General features: G+C 45.9%; 1 long non-coding RNA gene across 2 annotated transcripts; it reads left to right on the forward strand.

Moving 5' to 3' along the window:
- The first annotated feature begins 1,933 nt into the window (after positions 1-1,933).
- LOC115099119 lies at positions 1,934-25,607 on the forward strand. 2 transcript variants are annotated; one of them, XR_003858687.1, is made up of 4 exons: positions 1,934-2,103; positions 16,497-16,629; positions 17,199-17,282; positions 25,050-25,607. It is a non-coding gene; the product is annotated as an uncharacterized LOC115099119 (long non-coding RNA). The 2 variants fall into 2 exon arrangements; XR_003858686.1 differs by lacking the exon at positions 16,497-16,629.

Consider the following 25,607-nt stretch of genomic DNA (forward strand, 5'->3'; position numbering starts at 1 on the left):
AGATAGCCAGTTAAGTGGCTGAAGTAGCATATTATCCGGCCACACAAGGATGGATAACTTTAGGTCTGCTCTGAATCAGGACTAAGGTTATCCGGCTAATCTAGCTAGATATACCCGATATTCAACTAAATTAGCCGGATAATTCAACTCCACCCCTGAATGCCTTTTTTTTAATCCAGCTACATTATAGACGGTTAAGTATGCCACATTTGCCATTTAGATGGATAATTTTTTAATTATCTGTCTCAATGGCTTTTGAATACAGACTTCCCAATTTTTATTTTGGTTCAGTAAATGAAAGAGACCATAATAAACATTAAACAAACTGAAATATTAAATCCCACTCCCACCCCCCACCTGAAATGAAAAAAAAAAAGAACCAAAACCAAAATATTTTCCCTGCACACCCTTAGGGACTAGCTTTCGATAACTCTGCCCCCTTCGTCGGGTCAGGCATTATTGCTTTTAGCTAGTGTTGAATTCCATAATTGAACCCGCTGTATTTTTTCGATGATATTCTCAGGCAGCTCTGATGCAATCAGAAGCTTGGATTCTGTAACATTATCTGAGACATGCAGGCCAGGCTTCTAGTAGTCCTGGATTACCCAGAACTCTGGGAGTTGTCTTTATTTTCACCTGCTACATTTGCCCCAGTAATGATTAATTTTTCCTTTTGGCATGCATGAGATCGCTCTGTTAAAAATTACTCTTCCCTCCTTTTGGGATTCTGAAATCGTTTAAAATTAGATTCTTCTTTACAAAACACGTCTCTGCTGTTCTTTATCTTTTGGAAAGTCCTTCTAGTTGAACCTCAGGGTATAATAAGAGTTTATTTCTTATAAAAAGCCATGCTTAAGTATAGCATCCGATCCATTCCCCTTTGGGATATTGGGTCTTGGAGTTTCCCAAATGAGCTTTAATAGACAGTTTAGCTGAATTCAGTCAAATGGTCCTGTCATCTCTTTCATCTGGGTAATGATGAAGGATGAAACCTAATTAACTTCTATGCCAAGCCATAAAAAAAAAAAAAGAGATTTTTTTTTTCTTTTTAGCAGCTCAACATTTACATTTAGAGCACATAGGGTAGTAATGTGAAGCACTGAATGCTGTGGCATTTTACATATGTTGCAATTGTTTTTCTTCCAGATCAGCTGCCAGCTCTACCTATTCCATGGAAGAGCGCATTGATCAACTGCAGAGATGCTGCCTTCTCACACTATTATATTCACGCTCTCTCTCTCCCTCTCTCTCCTGGGACAAAAACCACATTTATTATGTTATCCTTGTAAAGTCCTTACAGCAACAAAGTGTACTTGTCACTACTTGTCCTTACCTTCAAGCAATGGAAACACCTGAACCCAGAAAGTATATATACATAAAAAAAAAGTCTTCTGTGTCAAGGGACTCGGCAATGATGAGTAAATTACATAATACATATTGCAAGGATTGGCACATGAATAATTCTGCATGACACATTAACTCTTCCAGGGCATTTTCACATTATGGGAAGACTTCTCAAATTAAAGAGAGTAATAATGCCATTCATCAGTACCAAAACTAGTAATAAAAGAGGACAATTTTCAAAGCCATTGGCCTAGGTAAATCATTATTTATCCAGCTGCACTATTCTGTCTGAAAATGCCCCTCTTCTGCCCAGCTAAACTGCATTTGGCCTTTCCCAGCACACACACTTTCAGCCAGATTAAAAAGATTCATTCCCATGGGCATGTTCAAGCCAGGAGTGCAAACAGCAGGCACAGATATTTTACATTGATATTAATTAGCTCGGTGTGACAGAGCAGTCTGTCATTGGATTTGTAACAGTTTGGCAGCAGGGGGAGCTCAAGAGAGCATAATGGAACCCAGAAAGGAATTCTGGGGGCTGGAGTCTTTGAGGCTCCTAATCAGGAAGTGACCTCATAGGGAAGAAAAACCCTCTGAGACATGCAATTCAGGGGTGATTCTAGCAAACAACACAATTAGGGTTATCTGGACTCCTGGAACCATCTAGAAGGTTTGGGCTAAAATGTAAAAGCCCAAACTGCTAGTCCATAGACAGAGGAGGAGGAAGAAGAAGAAGAAGATGATGATGAAGATTGGGAGGTGAGCATGTCCTTAATGGAAGAGACTAGGAAGTCCTGGAGAGGGCTAGGAGTCACAAGAAAAATCACTCTGGTAGCAAGGTGGTTTACCTGGAAATCTAGGATAAGCAGCTTAGGGTGCAAGTGCTAAACTTATGATATAAAGTTCCAAACTAGCCTGGAATTGAAAGGTTTGGGGCTGCCTGCTTAAATGTCTTAAGAGGTTGTGGTTAGATGGAGTCCACAACCTAGACTGAAATCTATAGCAAAATATACGCTGGTAACTGTAAATAAAGCAAATAATGGTACATTGGTATCGTGCCTCATCTCTGAGAGGCGAGAGAGAAAAGTCTGCTGCTCCTGCTTGAAGCTTATCCCCACCCCTCTGAGCCTGTTGCAAAGAGAGGGACAGGGCAAACACAGGCTGAACATCTTCAGAAAAGTTAGCTGTGCAGCAGCTTTGGAAAATAAGATTAGTGCTGCTCTGCAACGCTGGGCAGAAATCTAAAAAAAGGAGTCTATATGTTTTGTAAAATGTATGTACAATGACCGACATCTTTGGATAATTCTTATGTTAATCCAGCCAAAAAGTATACCTTTTGTGATTATTATAATATTGTTATTGGGTCTTTGGGAAACCACAAACAGAGGGGCAAATTTTATGAAAGCTTCCCAAAAAGAATCCTGTGACTAGAAACTAGGGTTGTGCATTAAATAGTTTTTCATTTTGTTTTGTTTCTTATTTTATTTTTATTCATTTTTTTTGTTTCGTTTGTTGCTTTCATTTTGTTTCATCTATTTAAAATGAAACAAACAAGAAACATAAAAAGAAAAAAAATCCCCCCAAACCCCCCCAAAGAATAATGTTTGGGGCTACCCTGCCTCTTCCCCCTCTCCCACCAGCCCCCCTCCCCCAACTGCGTACCCCATTCATGGGTCTAAGGGACAGGAGTGATCCTGTATCTGAACAACTGCGGCACCCCCTAGTTAAAGTACAATCCATCTCAAATTTATTTATGTGCCTATTTGTAAACCGTTGTGATGGTATATCACTAAACGACAGTATAGAAAAATGTTTAAATAAATAAATAGTTGTCATCTAATGACAGCACAAATATGATACAGACGCCATCTCTGGAAATTCTTTCCTTAAAAACAACAAAAAAATCAGTTTAATTCAAACCTATCTCAAATGAGTTTTCTCCAAATTTTTTAAGAGTAAAATTTTGGGTGGTTACAGTTTATAGTCACATTATTTCAATAATGAATATCATAATCTGGAAAAATCCATTTTTTTCTGCTGCCAGTGCAACTAATAATTATTGTATCCTCGCATTGAGGATAACTTTTAAACAACTTTGTACGGCAGCATTTACATGCGTATATGGCAGCACAGAGTTCTACAATGGTATTTTATAACCAGTGTATATCATATGTGCGGTTTATAAAATACGCATATGTTTAGCCCCCAACACATGATTGTATGCGTGCTTACGTGCAAATACATGCAATGTATTGAATGCATGTACATTTCCCGATAATTTTTTAAATATGTGTTGCGGTCCCGGTCGCTAAACTCGCAACCGGGTCCTTACCTTTCCTTCCGCGCTGCGGCCTGCGACAGGGTCCAGCGTTCCTCGGGCCTACCAGGCCTCTCCGCGGCGGCGCCTCCACAAGGGAGACGCCACCGAGCCCCTCCCTTAGGCATGCGCCCCTCCCTTAGGCATGCACGCATGAGGGGAGGCTTTTTAAAGGTCCAGCCGCATGGAGTCCCGGCCAGCCCCTTAGATGACGTCAGATGCCGGCAGGGTATTTAAACCCGGCGTCTGACTAGGGAAATCGCCTTGCAATGAGGTTCACTCTCAGGAGTCACTAGTTACTAGGGATGTGAATCGTTTTAGGACGATTAAAATTATCGTCCGATAATTTTAATATCGTCTTAAACCGTTATGGAACACAATACAATACAGATTCTAACGATTTATCGTTATAAATCGTTAGAATCGTGAGCCGGCACACTAAAACCCCCTAAAACCCACCCCCGACCCTTTAAATTAAATCCCCCACCCTCCCGAACCCCCCCCCAATAACTTAAATAACCTGCGGGTCCAGCGGCGGTCCGGAACGGCAGCGGTCCGGAACGGGCTCCTGCTCCTGCATCTTGTCGTCTTCAGCCGGCGCCATTTTCCAAAATGGCGCCGAAAAATGGCAGCGGCCATAGACGAAAAAGATTGGACAGCAGGAGGTCCTTCCGGACCCCCGCTGGACTTTTGGCAAGTCTCGTGGGGGTCAGGAGGCCCCCCACAAGCTGGCCAAAAGTTCCTGGAGGTCCAGCGGGGGTCAGGGAGCGATTTCCCGCCGCGAATCGTTTTCGTACGGAAAATGGCGCCGGCAGGAGATCGACTGCAGGAGGTCGTTCAGCGAGGGTTCCGGCGCCTCGCTGAACGACCTCCTGCAGTCGATCTCCTGCCGGCGCCATTTTCCGTACGAAAACGATTCGCGGCGGGAAATCGCTCCCTGACCCCCGCTGGACCTCCAGGAACTTTTGGCCAGCTTGTGGGGGGCCTCCTGACCCCCACGAGACTTGCCAAAAGTCCAGCGGGGGTCCGGAAGGACCTCCTGCCGTCCAATCTTTTTCGTCTATGGCCGCCGCCATTTTTCGGCGCCATTTTGGAAAATGGCGCCGGCTGAAGACGACAAGATTCAGGAGCAGGAGCCCGTTCCGGACTGCTGCCGTTCCGGACCGCCGCTGGACCCGCAGGTTATTTAAGTTATTTGGGTGGGGGATTTAATTTAAAGGGTCGGGGGTGGGTTTTAGGGGGTTTTAATGTGCCGATTTTTCGATTTTTAACGATTTTTAACGATTTTTCACGATATTTTACCCCCCCAAACGGCAACAATACGATTCCCTCCCCCTCCCAGCCGAAATCGATCGTTAAGACGATCGAGGACACGATTCACATCCCTACTAGTTACTGCATTCCTGGTCCTGATCTTGCTGTTCCTGATCCTGATCCTGCTTCCGCTCCGGTTCCGGGTTCCTCTTGGCTTGTCTTCCTGGTTCCTGACTCCGGCTTCACTTCTGATACTCCGTGTCTGCTGCCCACCTCGACTTCTGGCTCGTCTCTGGTCTTCGCTGTGCCGCCGCCTGCCCCGACTACTGGTCAATCTCCTCTTCAAGTCTCGCTGCTGCCGCCTAAGTCCCAGTGGTCCGGGTCCTCACGGGCTCCTCCCGGGGGGATCTCGGGCTTCCAGGATGAAGACCCCACCTCAGCACCAGTCTTGGTACTGCCTCCCGGCCTGTTCCATCTCCGCGGAGTTCTCCTATCCATCCGTCCTCCTCCCCCAGGCCGGCCCAAGGGTCCACCGTTCAGTCCCCAACAGTTTGCAAGGCCATGAACCCGGCGGACATCTCGGGACTGCAGGCCATTCCAGGGATGCCACAGTGCCTACAACAACAGCAGCACTGCTTGGACGTGCTGGCTGCGACTGTCAAGCGGCTGGCTAACCGCTTGGATGCTGCGCCACCTACGCACCCTCAGGTACCCACCAAGGGAGTGTCTGTACCGACCTAGTTACCTGCTCCACTCTGCTACTCCGGGGACGCCAAGACCTGTTGAGGGTTTCTGAATCAGTGTTACATCAGATTCTCGCTTCTACCCAGCCAGTTTCCTTCTGATTTTGTGAAAGTAGCCTACATCCTGTCCCTGCTGGATGGAAAGGCCCTAAGTTGGGCCTCACCCATGTGGGAGTGTAATGACCCGCTGCTAAATAACTTACAGCAGTTCATCAACTTCAAACAGGTGTTTGATGAGCCAGCACGGCTGTCCTCGGCTACGTCTGAGCTTTTGCAACTTTGACAGGGGCCTCGATCACTGGCAGATTACGCGATCGAGTTCCGCACCCTCGCCACGGAGGTTGGGTGGCGAGACGATAGTCTGCGAGGAATCTTCCTGGAGGGACTGTCTGCCCGCATTAAGGATGAGTTGGCTGCCAGGGACATCCCCGATGACCTCAACAGTGTTACTGACTTGGCTGGTCGGATTGATCGCCATCTTCAGCAAAGAGCTAAGGAGGGGCGTCCACCACGTAGACCTGTATCCTTGGCTCCAGCTTTCTCGAGACCTTTGACATCAACTCCAGGCCATCCTGCATCTTCTTCCGAATCGTCGGCAGAGGAACCTATGAAGTTAGGTCGGACCCCTCTGATGACAGAAGAGAGACGTCGACGCCAGGCATTGGGGTTATGCCTGTACTGCGGCAGCAAGGGCCATTTCCTGGCTCAATGTAAGGAGCACCTGGAAAACACCAAAGCGTAGGTGCAATGGAGGAGCTACTCCTAGGCTGTGTTAACTCTGCTCCTCAATGTACGGTCCCTGTGACTCTCGAATATCCAGGGGGATCGTTCTCTACTCTCGCGTTCATTGACTCCGGGGCAGGAGGGAACTTTACCCTGTCCGATTTGGTACAACAGCTTCAGTTACCCACTCGTCCTCGTAACCCACCAAAACGAATCACCTCTATCCAAGGTAAGAACATAAGAACATAAGAAAATGCCATACTGGGTCAGACCAAGGGTCTATCAAGCCCAGCATCCTGTTCCAACAGTGGCCAATCCAGGCCATAAGAACCTGGCAAGTACCCAAAAACTAAGTCTATTCCATGTAACCATTGCTAATGGCAGTGGCTATTCTCTAAGTGAACTTAATAGCAGGTAATGGACTTCTCCTCCAAGAACTTATCCAATCCTTTTTTAAACACAGCTATACTAACTGCACGAACCACATTCTCTGGCAACAAATTCCAGAGTTTAATTGTGCGTTGAGTAAAAAAGAACTTTCTCCGATTAGTTTTAAATGTGCCCCATGCTAACTTCATGGAGTGCCCCCTAGTCTTTCTACTATCCGAAAGAGTAAATAACCGATTCACATCTACCCGTTCTAGACCTCTCATGATTTTAAACACCTCTATCATATCCCCCCTCAGTCGTCTCTTCTCCAAGCTGAAAAGTCCTAACCTCTTTAGTCTTTCCTCATAGGGGAGTTGTTCCATTCCCCTTATCATTTTGGTAGCCCTTCTCTGTACCTTCTCCATCGCAGTACTGCCCAGAAATCGCAGTACTGCCCAGAAATATCTCTGTGTCCACTGCTCCCATTACCGGTCGGACTGAGGTGCTACATTCTGAGCAGCTATCCTTCTTGGTCCTGGAGAAAGCGGTGCACCCAGTGGTACTAGGATTACCATGGCTACAAAAACACTCTCCCGTTATACATTGGGACACATTACAAGTAGCATGATGGAGTCCCTTCTGTTTCACTAATTGTCTCAAAAGTCCGTTTCCTCGGAGACTGATCTTATTGAACACATCTGTTCTACCTCCAGCTCCATACACTGAGTTTGCGGAAGTGTTCTCCAAGAAAAAGGCAGAGGTCCTACCACAACATTGTCCCTTCGATTGTGTGATTGACCTGCTACCTGGGACTAGGCCTCCCCGTGGAAGGGTCTACCCTCTGTCACTCTCCGAGACTCAAGCAATATCTAAATACATTTCCGAAAACCTTGCTAAAGGGTTCATCAGACCCTCTAAGTCACCCGCAGGTGCAGGGTTCTTTTTCGTTGGGAAGAAAGACGGCACCTTAAGACCATGCATTGACTATCGGGGCTTAAATGCTATCACTTGGCGGGATCGCTATCCCCTGCCTTTGATCCCTGAGCTCCTGGACAGATTGCAAGGAGCTAAAATATTTACCAAACTCGATCTTCAAGGGGCATACAATCTCGTCCGAATACGCCCTGGGGATGAATGGAAGACTGCCTTTAACACCAGGGATGGGCATTACGAGTACCTAGTAATGCCCTTCAGTTTATGCACCGCCCCGGCAGTCTTCCAAAACTTAATGAATGAGGTACTCCGCGAGTTTCTGCACACCTCAGTTATCGTATACTTGGATGATGTGCTAATTTACTCTCAAGTCTTGGTTTCTCATCGACAACACATGAAGCAAGTATTGCAAGTGTTTAAGGATAATCACCTTTACGCTAAGCTGGAGAAATACTTGTTCGAGCAAGAATCACTTCCATTCCTAGGATACATCGTCTTGTCTACAGGATTTCGTATGGATCCAGAGAAAGTTTCGGCCATTAAGGAGTGACCTTGTCCACAGGAGTAAAGGCGCTCCAGCGTTTCTTAGGATTTGCAAACTTCTACAGACAATTCATTCCTCACTATTCACTTAAGGTAGCACCTCTCACTGCCCTTACCAAGAAGGGAGCGGACGCCAAAATGTGGTCTGAACTCGCCTGTCAAGCTTTTGAGGATCTAAAGAAGGACTTTCTACTGGACACCTGCTTACATCACCCAGACCCATTACGACCCTTTATAATAGAGGTAGATGCCTCCAACATTGCGGTAGGGGCAGTACTTAGTCAAACTTCCAACAAGGGGAGGTTACTCTCATGCTCTTACTTCTCCAAAAAATTCTCAGCAGCTGAACGTAATTACAGTATAGGAGACAAGGAACTCTTAGCAATCAAGCTAGCTTTTGAAGAGTGGAGACAATGGCTAGGAGGGGCGATCCATCCCAACACAGTTTACATGGATCATAAGAATTTGGAATTTTTATGCAAAGCCCAGCGACTAAATCCCAGGCAAGCCCGTTGGTCTCTCTTTTTCAATCGCTTTAACTTCACTCTCCGTTATAAACCAGCGGCCAAGAATATTCGAGTGGATGCATTATCCCGAACCACCGAGCTGGAGGAGGAGGGGGATTCCCCTCAGTACATCCTAGATCCGGCAAGAATCAATGTAGCAAGCATGAGTCCGGTGAGCAAGACTGTCATCCCACGCCGATAGCAAAAGGAGATGTTATGTTGGGCCCATGATTCCCTCACTGGTGGACACGCTGGGAGGGAGTGAACCTTGGAACTTCTAAGACATTATTACTGGTGGCCTCGGATGAGGCACGATGTCTGTGCTTATGTCAGTTCCTGACCTTCATGTGCTAAACAGAAGCCCTTGCTGGGGCTACCCTGGGGACTCCTGCAACCTTTGCCAATCCCCATAGAACCTTGGATGCATTTAGCCACGGACTTTGTGGTAGATTTGCCATCCTCAGAGGGGAAGACGGTCATTTGGGTTACAGTGGATTGGTTCTCCAAGATGGCCCATTTTGTCCCTCTGCGCAAGTTACCATCAGCACCAGACTTAGCCCAACTCTTCACACAGCACATCTTTCGGGTGCATGGCCTTCCACAAGAGAGAGTCTCGGACAGAGGACCGCAGTTCAATGCCCGTTACTGGAGAGCACTGTGTAAAACGTTTGGAGTTCATTTGAACCTCTCCACAGCCTTCCATCCGCAAAGCAACGGACAGACTTAGCGTATGAATCGCTCCTTAAAAACCTTTCTTCGTACCTTTGTTTCTGAGAAACAGGACAATTGGGTAGCCCTGCTACCATGGGCTGAATTCTCCTACAACAATCATGCTCATTCGGTTACAGGGAAGTCTCCCTTTCAAGTAGTGTATGGGAAGCAACTCCAACCACCGTTACCTCTGCCAGTGGCAGTTCCTTTACCAGCGGTCCAGCTATCTGCTCAGCAATTGTATAGACTCTGGGATTCCATCCAAACCAAACTGACTGACTGCATCAGCAAACTCCACCAAGAGGCATGCCGATTGGCATCGTCGGCCAGCACCGGTGTTTCTCCCAGGGGACTAAGCACAAGGAACATTCACCTTAGGTTGCCCTCTAAAAAATTGGCTCCTAAGTTCTGCGGGCCATTCTGAGCCACCGAAAGGGTTGGAATGGTTTCCTATCGCTTACGTTTGCCCACTACCTTACGTATTCACAATGTATTTCATGTCTCCTTACTTTAAACCAGAAGTTCTCTCTAGGTTCCATCGGAGACTGCCAGATCCTGCGGATACCCCCGCTGCTGATGACCCTACATACCAGGTTCGAGAGGTCCTTGATGTACGCTTCTTCCACCGTCGCTGGGAGTACTTGCTGGCTTGGGAGGGCTGCAGTTTGGAGGAGAACACCTGGGAGCCTGCTCGTAACATCCTGGACAAATCTCTCTCCTGCGACAGTTCCACTTGGGCCATCCTGGTAAACCGGGCCCCTTGAAGAGGGGGCGTAAGAGGGGGGTACTGTTGCAGTCCCGGTCGCTAAACTCGCGACCAGGTCCTTACATTTCCTTCCGCTCTGCAGCCTGCGACGGGGTCTGGCGTTCCTCGGGCCTACCAGGTCTCTCCGGTGCCTCCACGAGGGAGACGCCGCCGAGCCCCGATCATGACTCCGCCCCTCTTGTATGCACGCGCATGCACAAGGGGAGGCCTTTTAAAGGTCCAGCCGCATGGAGTCCTGGCCAGCCCCTTAGATGACGTCAGACGCCGGCAAGGTATTTAAACCCGGCGTCTGACTAGGGAAATCGCCTTGCAACGAGGTTCACTCTAGGAGTCACTGGTTGCTGCGTTCCTGGTCCTGGTCCTGCTGTTCCTGCTTCCGCTCCGGTTCCGGATTCCTCTTGGCTTGTCTTCCTGACTCCGGCTTCGCTTCTGATACTCTGTGTCTGCTGCCCACCTCGACTTCTCGCTCGTCTCTGGTCTTCGCTGTGCCGCAGCCTGCCCCGACTACTGGTCAGTCTCCTCTTCAAGTCTCGCTGCTGCCGCCTAAGTCCCAGCAGTCTGGGTCCTCACGGGCTCCTCCTGGGGGGATCTCGGGCTTCCAGGGTGAAGACCCCACCTTAGTGCCAGTCTTGGTACTGCCTCCCGGCCTGTTCCATCTCCGTGGAGTTCTCCTATCCATCTGTCCTCCTCCGCCAGGCCGGCCCAAGGGTCCACCGTTCAGTCGCCAAGTATATGTGTGTATATTTTACTTAAAAAATAAAGTAGGACTTGCTCACTAAAACCAAAATTACGTGTAGAAGTTAGTATATTTTAAAACATGTGCGTGTAATTGAAATTACAAAATTTCCAATTCTTCCACCTATTCGCTCGCTCCTTCTCCAGATCATTGAGCCCCTCCTGGTTCTTCAGTCTGAACTCCCCCCAGTTTGCCCAGACCTCCCTCCCAGCCACTAGAACATAATAAATAAGTCTGATATCAATTACCCAAGAAGTTGCTGGAGAAGAAACGGCTGAGGGGGGATATGATAGAGGTCTTTAAAATAATGAGAGGTCTAGAACAGGTAAATGTGAATCGGTTATTTATTCTTTCGGATAATAGAAGGACTAGCGGGTCACTCCATGAAGTTAGCATGTAGCACATTTAAAACTAATCGGAAAAAGTTCTTTTTCACTCAACACACAATTAAGCTCTGGAATTTGTTGCCAGAGGATGTGGTTAGTGCAGTTAGTATAGCTGTGTTTAAAAAAGATTTGGATAAGTTCTTGGAGGAGAAGTTCATTACCTGCTATTAATCAAGTTGACTTGGAAGATAGCTGCTGCTATTAATTGCATCAGTAGCATGGGCTCTTCTTAGTGTTTGGGTAATTGCCAGGTTCTTGTAGCCTGGATTGGTCAGTGTTGGAAACAGGATGCTGGGCTTGATGGACCCTTGGTCTGACCCAGCATGGCATGTTCTTATGTTCTTATAAAATAGCCACTTACACACATAGGGCCAGATTTTAAGAGGTACGCGCGAGCAACCCAGCACGCACAAATGTACGCCCGATTTTATAACATGCGCGCGCAGCCGTGCGCATGTTATAAAATCCAGGGTCGGTGCGCGCAAGGAAGGTGCACACTTGTGTACCTTGCCCGCGCCGAGCACTAGGGGAGCTCCGATGGCTTTCCCCGTTCCCTCCGAGGCCGCTCCGAAATCGGAGCGGCCTCGGAGAGAACTTTCCTTCCACCCCCCCTCACCTTTGTTTAATAAGTTGTGCCTGCCTCTGGGCAGGCATAGGTTGCGCGTACCGGCCAAGTGCTGGCACGCGATCCCCCGGCACGGCCGCTGTGCCGGAGGGCTCGGTCCTGCCCCACCCCACCCCTCCCCTTTCACAAAGCCCCGGGACATATGTGCGACCCGGGGCTTGCACGTGTTGCCGGGCCTATGCAAAATAGGCTTGGCGCGTAACCCTTTGAAAATCTGGCCCATAGTGTCGGTCCCACTCTGGGATGCCTCTAGACCTCTCCTTTTTTTTTTTTGCATGTATAAATGCACCTGAAATCTAAAGTACGAGTCAATCTTTATAAAATAGTGATTGTGTGAATAAGAGCTACTTATGCGCCTATATGCTAATTTTACATGTGAAAGTGCTTTGAAAATGCATCCATTATGTTCTGCTTATCTGTGAGGCACATTTAGCAGGTGCATACATGAAGCATCTGCAAAGCCCAATATAATCTGCAGAATTTGAAACATACTCATGAGAAAATCTTCCTAAGACAGAGCTGAGTATCTTGAAATGGCCTGAATACCTTTTTGCGGGGGGGGGGGGGGGGGGGGGGAATTGACGCAAGTTGCATATCTGCTAATATTCAGTTAATGAAATAACACAAGAATATTGCAGAACAGATAATCCCCGTAAGCATGGAAAGTGAAAAAAGTGACAGGAAAGGTTATGGTAGTCACGCAGAGAGTGGATGCAGCGGTCTTCAGTGTGAATTGCAAGGAAGCGGCTTTCATGTCATCGAATGGTTTACAAAACAAATGAATGCAAGTTTTGGCAAGTTCTCTGTTTTCAGTTTATAATGCTAGAAACAGCAAGTGATATAAATAATACAGTGCGCAGTTGTGAAATATGCAGTGTCTTAACAGGCCCCAGTTTTCAGCCCAGGAAAACCTCTCCAGAAGGTTTACAGAACCAGCCACCAAAGCAGTTCAGTGACTTTGCATTGCAGTCAGAGCAGCACGACGTTGTTTCTGCTCCTCCCCCAATAAAGTTCATCAGTACCAGCTCTGGTTTAAAGGACAACAAGCATATGATAGCTTTTGGGAACTTGAAAAAATAAATCTGGATCCTATATTTCCACACAAATAGGATTTTTTAAAATATTGATTGCCCTCTCTGTGATGATTGGATATACAATTTGTTTGTTTTAGCAAATATAGATCAGTTGTTCAAAGGATTATTCTATAGAAACATAGAAATGATAGCAGAAAAGGACCAAATGGTCCATCCAATCTGCCCAGCAAGCTTATGGTAGTAACTGCTGTACAGGTTATGCCCATGCTTATCAGTTTCCCAGATCATAAAAGCTTGGGCCCTCATTGGGTGCAGTCTGAATCAAATTCTCCTTTTCCCTCCTGCCATTGAAGCAGAGAGCACTGTTGGAGTTGCATCAAAGCATCAGGCTTATTGGTTAAGGGTAGTAACTGCTACTTCAGCAGGTTACCCCCATACTTATTTGTTTCCCCAGACCATAAAAGTTGGGGCCCTCGTTTGTCGCTATTTGAAACCAATTTCCCTTTTCCCTCCTGCTGCTGAAGCAGAGAGCCATGATGGAGTTGAATGAAGAGTATGAAGGTTTATTAGTTAAGGGTAATTACTGCCTTACCAGCAAGTTACCCCAGTGCATTCTTGTCTTCATTTCCATCCTCTAGCCTTTCGGGATCCACAGTGTTTATCCCATGCCCCTTTTGAATTCTTTTCACTTTTTTCATCTTCACCACCTCCTCCGGAAGGGCATTCCAGCATCTACCACCCTCTCCGTGAACTTTAAGCATATCTTATCGTGCAAACAGCAGATCGACATTTCAAGAGTTCAAATCAAAAGTGAAAAAGGTTTAGGACCATGGATTTTATCACTTTCTAAGCCTGCCACCCATTGGTTTAAAAATGAAAAATGTTGTGTTTACAGACACTTCTGCAAGATATATAGCAACCCTTTAAGAAAAGAATAAACCTCTTTCTTCCAATCCTTTAAAAACTTCTTTCTTTTTTTTTTTTTGCAAAACAAGGTCTAAGCATTTTTTTTTTTTGTTGGTTTGTGAGTTCCAGGCAGGATGGCCCCAACCGAGGGCCTTGCTCTGTTCACCTTTTCCACCTGGTCATTCTAGTGCTATCTCACCACACTCTGACTCTGTGACCTCTCCTAAGCATGCTGAGGAGGCCCAAATTTCCCACCAGGCAGCATGGACAGCTCCCGAGGACACCTCAGCCGATCTTGCATTCTCCCCCCGATTCATTGGAGAGGACCCAGCATCCCCTCTCCTTTCCTGCACCTAGGGGCTCGTAAGAGGAAAATGTAGCCCTGAAAAGATAGCACAGAAGTAATCTAAAGGCTGAATATATTCACTCCCATTGACACAAGTAATTAAGTAACAGGAAGGAGGATGTCCCTGGTCTATGATAACAGCATCTGTTCATACCCTTCTCTACCCCCTTCACTGGCTACTGAGCACTAGCCAACTCATTGCAGCCTCTGGAAAATGCACAGATTTATGTTAAGGGGAGGAGGATTACCTGTGGGGCCCAAGGGATCACAGAAACATATAGTGCACACAAAAACTGGTGCTACAAAAAAAGAAAAATAATTTATTAAAGAATCTAATTTTAAAGCCCCAGCAGAAAGGGAAGAAAAATCAGCAAAGCAGTCCACACATTTAGGAAAAATAAAGCACAGCTTCTCAAGCAGTCCAAAAGTTCAATCTTTTTCTCATGTGCCTTGAGTACAGTCCGGATAAAAATGTTTCCCTCTCAGGTCCCCAGCAGGGCCTGTTCCTTCCTTGTGGCCCTACTGAAGACTGGGGAATGTCTTCTCCTTTATCACACACGCTGTTGGCTTCAAACTTCCCTGGAGTGGATGGTGTTCTCCTGGATTACAGGTTCCACTCTTCCCAGATGATCTTTAGCTCTTGCCAAAGAAAATCACTTCCCCTCTTCCCCCAACCAATCAGAATATCTCCAAAAACACTAGTCCTGTTCTCCTCTGGACCAAATGCTGCCTCTCCGGTGCCAGACTCAAAAACTCCTTCCTATGACTCGTTAAGCCACATCATACCCTCTTCCCTCTGGGGGAAAGATCCTCCTTTCACTCGCTATCTCCTTCTCGCCCCCTTGGGCCTCCCTTTGCTGGAACATTCCCAATAATAAAGTTTGGCGCCATATACCGAAACCTGAGAGGTGCCACCTAAGCTGAAATACAAATCTCTGACATGCAGAACACTACTCTCTCAACATTTATGCCCTGAAGGAGGACACAGTCGATCTTTCCTACAGTGTTGCATTGATCCATACCTTTGGGGGTGCCCCCTTGGTGGTTTACAGCAAGTGGAGGGTAGGGCTGTTCTAGGTCATGATACTTTCACTGCTTTTGGGGAAGTTAAGGCAACAAAAAGGCCCCCCCCCCTCAAAGATGGTTTACTTAGACAATATAGAGTTTTAATGTGTAAGAAATTAAATATTATAATCGTAAAACTGTTGCAATTTTGGTACCCTCCCCACCCCACCCCCCGCATAAAATTCAGATTTGTTCCCCAGCATGAAATATCTGAGTTCAACACTGCTTTCCAGCTTCTGCTCAGTCCCCCTATTGCCTTTTACTTTGGTTGAAATAAAAACTTGCAGACATGTTGTAGGTGATATCTTTTTATTAGGTTAAATTAAGAGTTATATTTTACTCAACAATTAAATTATAGGTTTGATTAAAATATCACTATTTCATTTCAAAGCTATACATTGGCACTGAGATGCCAATGGGCCCTTCCAAAGGGGCGTCTACCTACCTGATAATTGGAGGGCCATTGTCCCCCTGGCCATTCTCTGTATCTGTATATCTCATGGCTCCTCTGCAGCTTTCAGGCCTCTAACCTTCTAGGGTTGTCAGTTCAAGCGCTGTAGATCCTGACAACTAGTGTGGTAATCCTTTTTCATAAAAGTAAGAAAAGGCCAAAACTATTTCACATTTCGGTGCTCACTTCTAGAGCAAATTCCTGAGAGAGCATGCCTTCATTCATCCACCGTTGTTCCTTTTGGAGAGGCATGTTCTGGGCAGTCAAGGGATTAGAGAAATGAGGAGAAACTCAGACACAAAAGAGTAACAGTTATATTAAAAAGCATTAACAAAGAATGTAAAGGAAAGATTAACAGAATATGGATGTAACCTAGAAAGACAAAGACCAGAAATAGTACAGGCCTTTCCTTTGCAAGCAACAGAGAACCCCACTCAAAAGCACAGAAAGAGAAAATACTGCTCTAGCGCACACACAGGCTCAGTGGAGGGCAGGAGGGATCTTGCACTCTGGAAAAGATAGACCAAGTGACGTGCAAACAAGATAACAGAACACGGCAGGGAACATACCAGCAGGTCAGAGTCAGACATCATATGAAAAGACACCTGCAAATACACATGATGGACAATGAAAGACGTACAGGAAGATTCTCCACCAGCTACACCTGGACTACTAGTGCCTCTAAAGCTCCTCCATCAGTCACAGAGCACTCTCGCCTCCTCTATTTCTGCCTCCTAGGAGTTTGAAGACGTCATGATCCTGATCAGGAGAACACCTGGACTTGAGAGTACCTTGAATTCTGGAAAAGAACATAAATATCTCAGTCTGAAAGGCCAGCCAGAGAGTCCTGTTCACCAGGGTAGTAATTACGGTATATATTTTTAGGCTTCTGTAATAAACTTCAATGTGCATGTTAATGCCTGTTTATGCATGTTAAAGTCTTATTACATAGCATGCTATTTTTAACATGCCTGTTACAACACTCCCTCAATACATTGTATAAAGGATAAAATTCTTGCTCATATGTAAATTTTGGGCAAGTTAGCAGAGGGGTTTTCGACTAATTGCTAATGTGCAAGGCATAGATTATTTTGATTTCATGCATGCTACTACTCCCGTGACCACACTAGCCTGGCAAAAAATGTAACCTGCACAAAACCACATCAAGTACTTTTTTTTAAAAATGTTTGTATGTTACATTACCAACTTGCAAGGTGACTTTTATTGCATAGGCCTCTTAATGCAATTCCTAATGCTTAAATTGTGTGTGAATGTTTGATTGCTAGGGAGATTTTATATGCAGCCTGTTTGTAGTGCATGCTCATATGATGGCATATCCATCCAACAATTCTGTCACTAACACTGATAACATCTGTCATTTTACCATCTGTGCTTTCTGGTTGTGGAAGCCAATCCATGTATGGTTTCTGTGTTTTACAGTTGGTTGGAACCTGAACTTGTTAGAAGCTAAGCAGGGTCAGGACGGAGTAGTAGCTGGATGGAGGAACCACCAGGGAAGACCAGGTAATGTTGGCAAACCTCTGCCAAGAAAGATTACAGACACCATGGTGGGACTTTGATCACCTGGACCCCCAACATGGGAAGAGAGAGGATAGATAAAACAAACATATGTGGGGCTGCTTATCTCAGTCCTTACTTTACACAGTCACATCTTCTGCATTGAAAGCCTCCTTTCCCTCTTTGCCACATGGTTAGCTATGACCACACACATTCTTGTTAATTTGTCATATAGAGTTAGTTGATAACCCTACTTAATTTAAAGAAAAACAGAAGAAGAAAAGCTTTTAAAAAGAATTGGTGCATGGGATACAGACTCGTGGCAATCATTTACAGCTATGGACCCCTTGGCAGTCAGTGTCTGAGTATCCTGGGTTTTGGGACGATAGTAGTGGATAGGATGGGAAGAAGAGCCCTGATTCTGCAATCAGGTAAGGCCATGGCTAGCAGTGCCATGAGTTAAACTTGGCCCCAAGCTGGAGGAGGTGCTGTTATTCAAAATACCTTTTGGCCTTTTTGCTTTTTCAATGTAGGTATTGGACATAACCAAGATCGCCTAATATACAAAGGAGTGTGTCTCCTGCAGATGTATATCCAAGGATATACATCTGCAGGAGACACACTGAAGCCCAGGGGCATGGCTTTCCCAGTGTGCTTTCCAAACAGGGGCGGATTGGCCTATTGGGTGATCGGGCATCCTTCAGTGGGCCGGCTGCACCGGTCACGTGGTCTGCTCAGAAAGGCTGCTGCGGAAGGTCTCGGCGGAGCCGAGATGGAGTGCAACCTGCTACGGCTCGATGAAGGGCTCAGTGGGGCTGCGATGAAAGACTCGGTGGGGCTCTCCCCGCTGTAATTCAAAGAGAAAGGCCTACAGGGCTGGATGAATGATGCATCTGGCAGTAGCAAGGCCATCAGAAGCATTGACCTCCTCCTACCTTCCCCCTCCCCTGCCCTGTTCATTGTACTTTGTTTCCAAGCTGTCCATTATAATGTAAACCGGTATGATGTTTGCACACTAATACCGGTATATAAAAGTTTTAAATAAATAAATAAATAAATACCTCCCCTCTGGCAAGTAAATAAGGAGCAGCGCCAGCATGGCCAAGGCCCAGCAGAAAGGAGTAGTCCTAAGGTATGTGTGTATGAGAGCCTGCATGGTGTGCATGCCTGAGGGAGAGTGTCTAGTGTGCATGAGAGACAGAGCCTGCATGTGTGAGCCTGAATGTGTTTATGAGAGACAAAGCCTACATATGTGTGAGAGAGCCTGCATGCATATGAGAGAAAGTGCTCATGTATAAGAGAGCGCCTCGAGTGTATGAGAGTGAGCATCTGCATGTATATGAGAGAGAGAGAATGCCTATGTGTGCGACCAGGAGAGACAGAGGATAAAGACTGAGTGGCCCCCCCCCAAATCCACAACAGTCTCTGGCTGATTGGAAATCAAAAGATTTTTTAATCCCATTATTTTACATTTTGGAGTGTTATTTCATGTGTCTGCTGTTTTAAAATTTTGTAGTGGTATTTGGAAAATATTAGAACAAATTTATGTGACTTTCTAAAATTATTAGATGTTTGTGGCCTGTTTTGACATGAGGAAGTCAGATACCCCGTGGGCTGGTTTTGAAAAAAAAATTCCTTGGGGCTGATATTTTCTTGCAATCTGCCCATGTCTCCAAGTGGAGTATTGTTAAGCTTCATGAGTACATAGGACATTGAACTACTGGGAATGATTCTCTAACTGAAAAGTTCACATGGAGAATTCAGCACGGACTCCAGCAGAATTCAACAGCTCTTCATTCAGTGGAATTAATTTTATCCTCACCATCACTCACAACAAAGCAGGATTTCGTTTTGCTCTGCCTATACTTTGAAGAAAGTGCTGTGTAAAAGAGGTTCTCCCAGTTGATATTTCGTGATCAGGAAGTAAAAAAGATCCTGCTTTATTAAAATAAGTAACATTTTTTAAATAACGGAGGTACAGGCAGCAATACTAGAACATTAATGATTCAGCACAATAGACAACAAATGGAGAAATTACTTATCTGATAATTTCGTTTTCCTTAGTGTAGACAGATGGACTCAGGACCAATGGGTATAGTGTATTTATTTATTTATTTATAACTTTTTATATACCGAGGTTCAATTAACAAGATTAATTATCACATCGGTTTACATTACAACCTGCAAAAAACAACAGTGACAAAGTCTTGTCTTACATTTAACAAGGTAAAAAAAAACCTGGATAACATAACTCGGGTGAAAATAGGTAACATGGTAACCTGGGTGAAAGCAGGTAAAGGGACAATGGTAATCATGGCTTGGGCGAAAGCCGGGAACTTAATTGTGTACACCTGATAGCAGTTGCAGACGGATCAGATTTCAATCTGATGTCAGCCCTAGTACATATACCCCTGCAGGAAGTGCAGCTCTTCAGTATTCTCCTCGAAAAGCAATGGTGGATATATGTATGACTGACTGACTAATTTGAATAACTTGATTAACTTTATAACTTGGTTAACTTAATTAATTTGAACTGGTTGAATTGCCTATAGCTGGAGACTGCCAGTGCCCTCAACCGAGAAACGTCGACACCCGGTAGGATGGGTGTCCTAGATGAAGGAAAGCATGGCTTACCCTTGAATCACTCGCTCCCGGGGATGTCCCCTGAGAATTCCATGAGTAACGGCAGCCGTCGGTGGGATGCTGAGTCCATCTGTCTACACTAAGGAAAACGAAATTATCAGGTAAGTAATTTCTCCATTTCCTAGCATGTAGCAGATGGACTCAGGACCAATGGGATGTATAAAAGCTACTCCCGAACTGGGTGGGAGGCTGCCCGGGACCCACTTAGTACTGCCCTTGCAAATGCTGTGTCCTCCCTAGCCTGAACATCCAGGTGATAAAACCTGGAGAAGGTGTGGATGGAGGACCATGTCGCCGCCCTGCAGATCTCGGCGGGTGACAGCATCTTGGTTTCCGCCCAGGATACTGCCTGGGATCTTGTAGAATGGGCCTTGACTTGTAAAGGCAGTGGCTTGCCTGCTTCCACGTAGGCCACCTTGATGACTTCTTTGATCCAGCGGGCTATGGTTGCTCGTGAGGCCGCTTCCCCCTGCTTCTTCCCGCTGTGAAGGACGAATAGATGGTCCATCTTTCGTACGGATTCCGACCTTTCCAGGTATCGGACTAGGAGTCTGCCGATTTTAAGATGGTGTAGACTTCGAGCCTCTTCCGAATTCTTATGCTCATCTGGTGATGGTAGCGAGATGGTTTGGTTGAGATGGAAGTGGGACACCACTTTGGGGAGGAACGACTGAACTGTGCGTAACTGGATGGTTCCTGGGGTGAGTCTGAGGAATGGCTCTCGGCAGGACAGTTCTTGTAGCTTGGATATACGACGGGCTGAACAGACTGCCAGCAGGAAGGCTGTCTTCAATGTTAATAGTCGGCGAGACAGGCCGTGGAGAGGTCTGAAGGAGGTTCCTGCTAGGAAACTGAGGACCAGGTTAAGGTTCCAAAGAGGCACCGGCCACTTTAGGTGTGGTCTGATGTGCTTGACTCCTTTCAGTAAGCGGGATACATCCGGGTGAGAGGCTATGCTGCTGCTCTCGCTCTTGGTTCCGTAGCATGACAAGGCCGCCACCTGTACCTTGATGGAGTTGAGGGACAATCCCCGTTCTGTAGGAATTCCAAAATCATAGGAACTTTGACTGAGTGTGGTATGATGTCGTGCTCCTCGCACCAGGATTCGAATACTCTCCAAATCCTTATGTATGTTAGGGATGTGGAGAACTTGCGTGCTCGGAGTAGGGTGTCAATTACTGCCTTTGAGTATCCCCTCCTCCTTAGGCGAGTCCTCTCAATGGCCAGACCATAAGAGAGAATCGAGCTGGATCCTTGTGGAGGATCGGAGCAGGTCTCTGTGTGGAGGTAGCAGTAGGGTTCCCTGCCAGCAGTCTTCGCATGTCCGCGTACCACGGTCTTCTTGGCCAGTCCAGGGCCACTAGAAGTACTGGCCCCCTGTGGTGTTCTATCTTGTGGATGATTGCGCCCAATAGATGCCACGGCGGGAAGGCGTATAACAGTCTCCTGTGGCCAAGTCTGTACAAGAGCATTGATTCCCTGGGACTGGGGTTCCCGCCTGCAGCTGAAGAAACTGGGTACCTGGGCATTGGACCGGTTTGCGAGGAGGTCCATGGTTGGTTTTCCCCAACGGTTTACTATCAGTTGGAATGCTGTGGTTCACAGTTTCCATTCTCCTGGATCTAGACTTTCTCTGCTGAGGTAGTCCGCTGCAACATTGTCTTTCCCGGCAATGTGGACGGCCGAGATCTCTTGAAGATTCACTTCCGCCCAGGACATTAGGGGGTCTATTTCCAGAGACACCTGTTGGCTTCTGGTTCCTCCCTGACGGTTGATGTAGGCCACTGTTATGGCGTTGTCCGACATTACTCTGATCGCTTTGCCTCGGAATCTGTGACCGAACCTTAGGCAGGCTAGTCTGACTGCCCGGGCTTCTAGGCGATTGATATTCCATCCTGACTCTCCTTTGTTCCATTGCCCTTGGGCGGTTAGCTCCTGGCAGTGTGCTCCCCATCCTCGTAGGCTGGCATCCGTGGTGAGTAGGATCCAGGTTGGGGAGGATAGTCTCGTTCCCTGGCTCAGATGGGCTTCTTGTAGCCACCATCGTAGTTGGGCCCGAACACTGTCTGGGAGTGGAAGCCGTATGGTGTAGTTCTGGGACAGTGGATTCCATCGTGATAGTAGTGAGCATTGTAGGGGTCTCATGTGAGCCCGTGCCCATGGGACTACTTTCAGAGTGGATGCCGTGAGTAAATGTGAGCCTGCCTTTGGGGGGGGGGGGGGGGGAAGGAGTGAAAAATTGTTGCCACCCTCACTAATCTATGACAAGTTCAAGGTGACTGAAAAGTTTTCAGCTATGGGAAGAGAGGTATTTTTCCCTTCTTGCTTAAATGTTCATTGTTCCATGTAATGCCGTCAGGCAAGTTTTTGTTCTTTGTAAACTGGTTTGATTTGCATCTAATGTAGGAAGATCAGTATAAAAAAACAAAAAATAAATAAAAAATAAAAATTATTAGGTGTTTGAGGCGTCTGCTATTTTGAATTGCCGTTTGGAAATTTTTGTATTGTTTCTTAATTATTGGATGGTATTCCATTTGTCATCTTTTTGGCAATATTCTTTTTATTAGTATGGCTTATTATGATTCATTTACAGTTCTTGATTTTATTGTTTGATTTATGAGGATTGGTGATATTTCTGTTTTTCCATTGCTTTGTAATATACAGTATAGAGTCTTTGTAATGTTGGAGTTTCCAGTTCAGTTTCTGTCTTTACACTTCTGTTTATATTTATGGTCTCTTTAGTCTCTGTTTGGTCAGGTTCTGTTTGTGTTCTGCATGTGTAAGCGAGGTGAGGTATTTTGCTAGTATGTATAGTTTCTATGTAGGAATTTAGAGCAGACAGGTTTGTTCTGCTTTCTTAATAGGAGGTGTTAGGGCCTGGTGTAATAGTTGCCTTTTCATAGATAGGGCTGATCCTGTTTGGTATGGGATTATTATTATATTATTGGCTGTCCAAGGGCAAAATCCACACCTATGACGCATTACAACAGGCTTAGTACTATATGGGTTAAAAGTGTCTTTTTTTTGCAGGGTTTACTGGTTGGCACCACAGTTCAATAAACTGGTGCCAGCTACAGGACCCAGCCTACCTCTATTTTATGTACTGGTGAGGAAGGAGCACCTGGGGATCATTCCTTCACAATTTAGAAATTTTGGACCTGTGGATGGGGTAAAATAGGTTCGGGGGAGTGAGTTCATTCTCATAGTTTTGATTGCCAGAGGGAGTAAGACTTTCTTTGGCAGTGGAAGGGGAATTGGGACAGAGTGCAAGACTGACAGTTTCTCTCCTGTGCTGAAATGACAGGAGTCGGACGGCACCTTTATAGACTAATCAATTTATCAAAGCATGAGCTTTCAAGGATAGCTCACTTCGTCAGATGCATTGGGGTATATTTTAAAAGACAGCGAGCGTGCGCGAATAAAAGTATGCTGGATTTTATAAGATCCGCGTGTATCTTATAAAATCCGGGGTCAGCCCGCGCAAGGGGGTGCACATTTGTGCAACTTGCGTGCGCCGAGCCCTGCACGCGCTGCCCGTTCCACCCGTTCCCTCTGAGGCCGCTCCAAATCGGAGTGGCCTCGGAGGGAACTTTCCTTCCACCCCCCTGCACCTTCCCCTCCCCCCTACCTTTATCGGAAAAGTTACTACTGCCTCCGGTCAGTAGTAACTTACACGCGCCGGGGTGGCATGCCCCGACACAGGCCGCTGTGTCGGGGCACTCAGCCACGCCCCGGGACTTATGTGCGTCCCGGAGCTTGCGAGCGCCGCCGAGCCTATGCAAAATAGGCTCTGCGCGCGCAGGGGGGGTTTTAAAAGGGTTACGCGTGTACCTTATGCGCGTAACCCTTTTAAAATCCGGCCCTTCGTGTGTTGGCTATTGGGAAAAACAACAAAAATTTTGTGTAAAAAAAAACCCCAAAACAAAACATGGGGGGCAAGCACAGCAATCTTTCGCAAAAATGCTAGTACCGGCCCTGTGTGTAGGAGAGTTGGGTTTTTTTAGCTGTTTGCCCTTACAATGCACTTCTGTCTGGCCGAGCATGCTCCCTCCTCTGCATTTCAGAAATACAACTTATTGAAACTAGAAAGAGAGCATTTTCATGTTTGGGCCCTGTCTTATGGAATACTATATCAAAATGCAATCAGTAAATAATTAGCCTCCAGGAAGGGCGGTAAAACCTAGAGGTAGATTTTTCACATGTATGTGCTGTGTCCATGTGCGTGTGCACACACAGATGTGATTTTCTTTCTATCAAGCGCACGCATGGTGGAAAATCCGTAGGCCACGCGCATATGTGCAGGCTGCGTGCACAAGGGGGGATTTTTGCAATTTCCGTGCAGCGACGCATCCCAACTTTCTCCAGTTCCCTCCCAGTCTGCTCCAGTTAAGGAGCAGACTGGGAGGGAACTTCCTTACCCCCTACCCCCCCACCTAACCTCCCTTCCTTTTCCCCTCTCCACACCCCCTTAAACCCTACCTTTTTCTTATTTTGCAACTTACTTCAGCTCCCGCGTTGCCCCTTACAAGAAGCCCAGCACTTGTGCCTGTACTAACCTTTACGCGTGTGGCTGGGCCTCTTGGAAAATTTGCCCGGCGCAAGGCCTGGCCACGCCTGTAAAGGCCAAGATTTTACACGCTCAGGCAATTTAAAATCCACCCCCTTAGCTTTTTATAGCAGCTTTTAAGAAGCTCTTTTATCATAATCAGTAGACCCAAATTCATCATGGACTTAATGGCTTGGGCTTCTTGTTCAATTTTATTTCTGGAGAATTTGAGTGTTTTTTTTTACATTTTTGAATTTGTATTAATTTAAGCTGACTGCGTTTACAGTTTGTTGTACAATTTTATTTCTTTAATTGGGGTATATTATTGTTGCTTGATATTCTCTCCATTGTACACTACCACGAGGCTAATTTTGGTTAGACTTAAAAACTGAAATAATTCATGTCCTCTGCTTTTTCCCCCCAGAGAGAACAGACACAATGAGCTTCGTACATACTTTAATGAAACTGATATTGTATTCCATAGTTTTCACTCTATTGACCCATGTGCTTCATTATACATTCATTATCAGCCTATTTGCCCCTAATCAATCTCCTAAGACTGATTTTTTTTTTTTTTTTTTTAGCACGACGTAGCACTTTAAATATTTGGATAAACATGTTAAATCCTCATTTAGCAGGGGTCTGCTTTCCAGTCTTCACCGGGGTAAACTGAGCTCCATGTGCTGAAGAAAACTAGTGAGGAAGATTAAACTTAACATAGCTGGACTTCTTTTTACACTCTTTCTATACAAGGCCACTGAAAATGATACTGACATGACCAAAAAAAGACATTATCTTCCTCACATCATGAGCACGTAAATGGAAAGAAGAAAACAGTGACATGCAGCTAGTCTCCCTTGAACTAGTAACATTGAGAATTGTTCTAGGCATATGAGCACTGTGTATCTTATTCAATTGGTAAGAAATAATACCAAGCAACAGAGGACCACTGAAGAAAGAAACAAGGAGAGCTGCTGGGAAAAACTAGCAGTGAGACAAGTGTGTGTATGAAACTTAATGAATCACTGCAAAAATCCACCTAAAGTTAGGGCAATTTCGTTTTCTGTAGACACTGCATGAAGCCCCAGAATGAATGAATGTTAATTAACTGGTCCATTTTTAAAGTATTTTGAGAAGTATGC

Source organism: Rhinatrema bivittatum, chromosome 9 (assembly GCF_901001135.1).
Source record: "Rhinatrema bivittatum chromosome 9, aRhiBiv1.1, whole genome shotgun sequence".
Lineage (NCBI taxonomy): Eukaryota > Metazoa > Chordata > Amphibia > Gymnophiona > Rhinatrematidae > Rhinatrema > Rhinatrema bivittatum.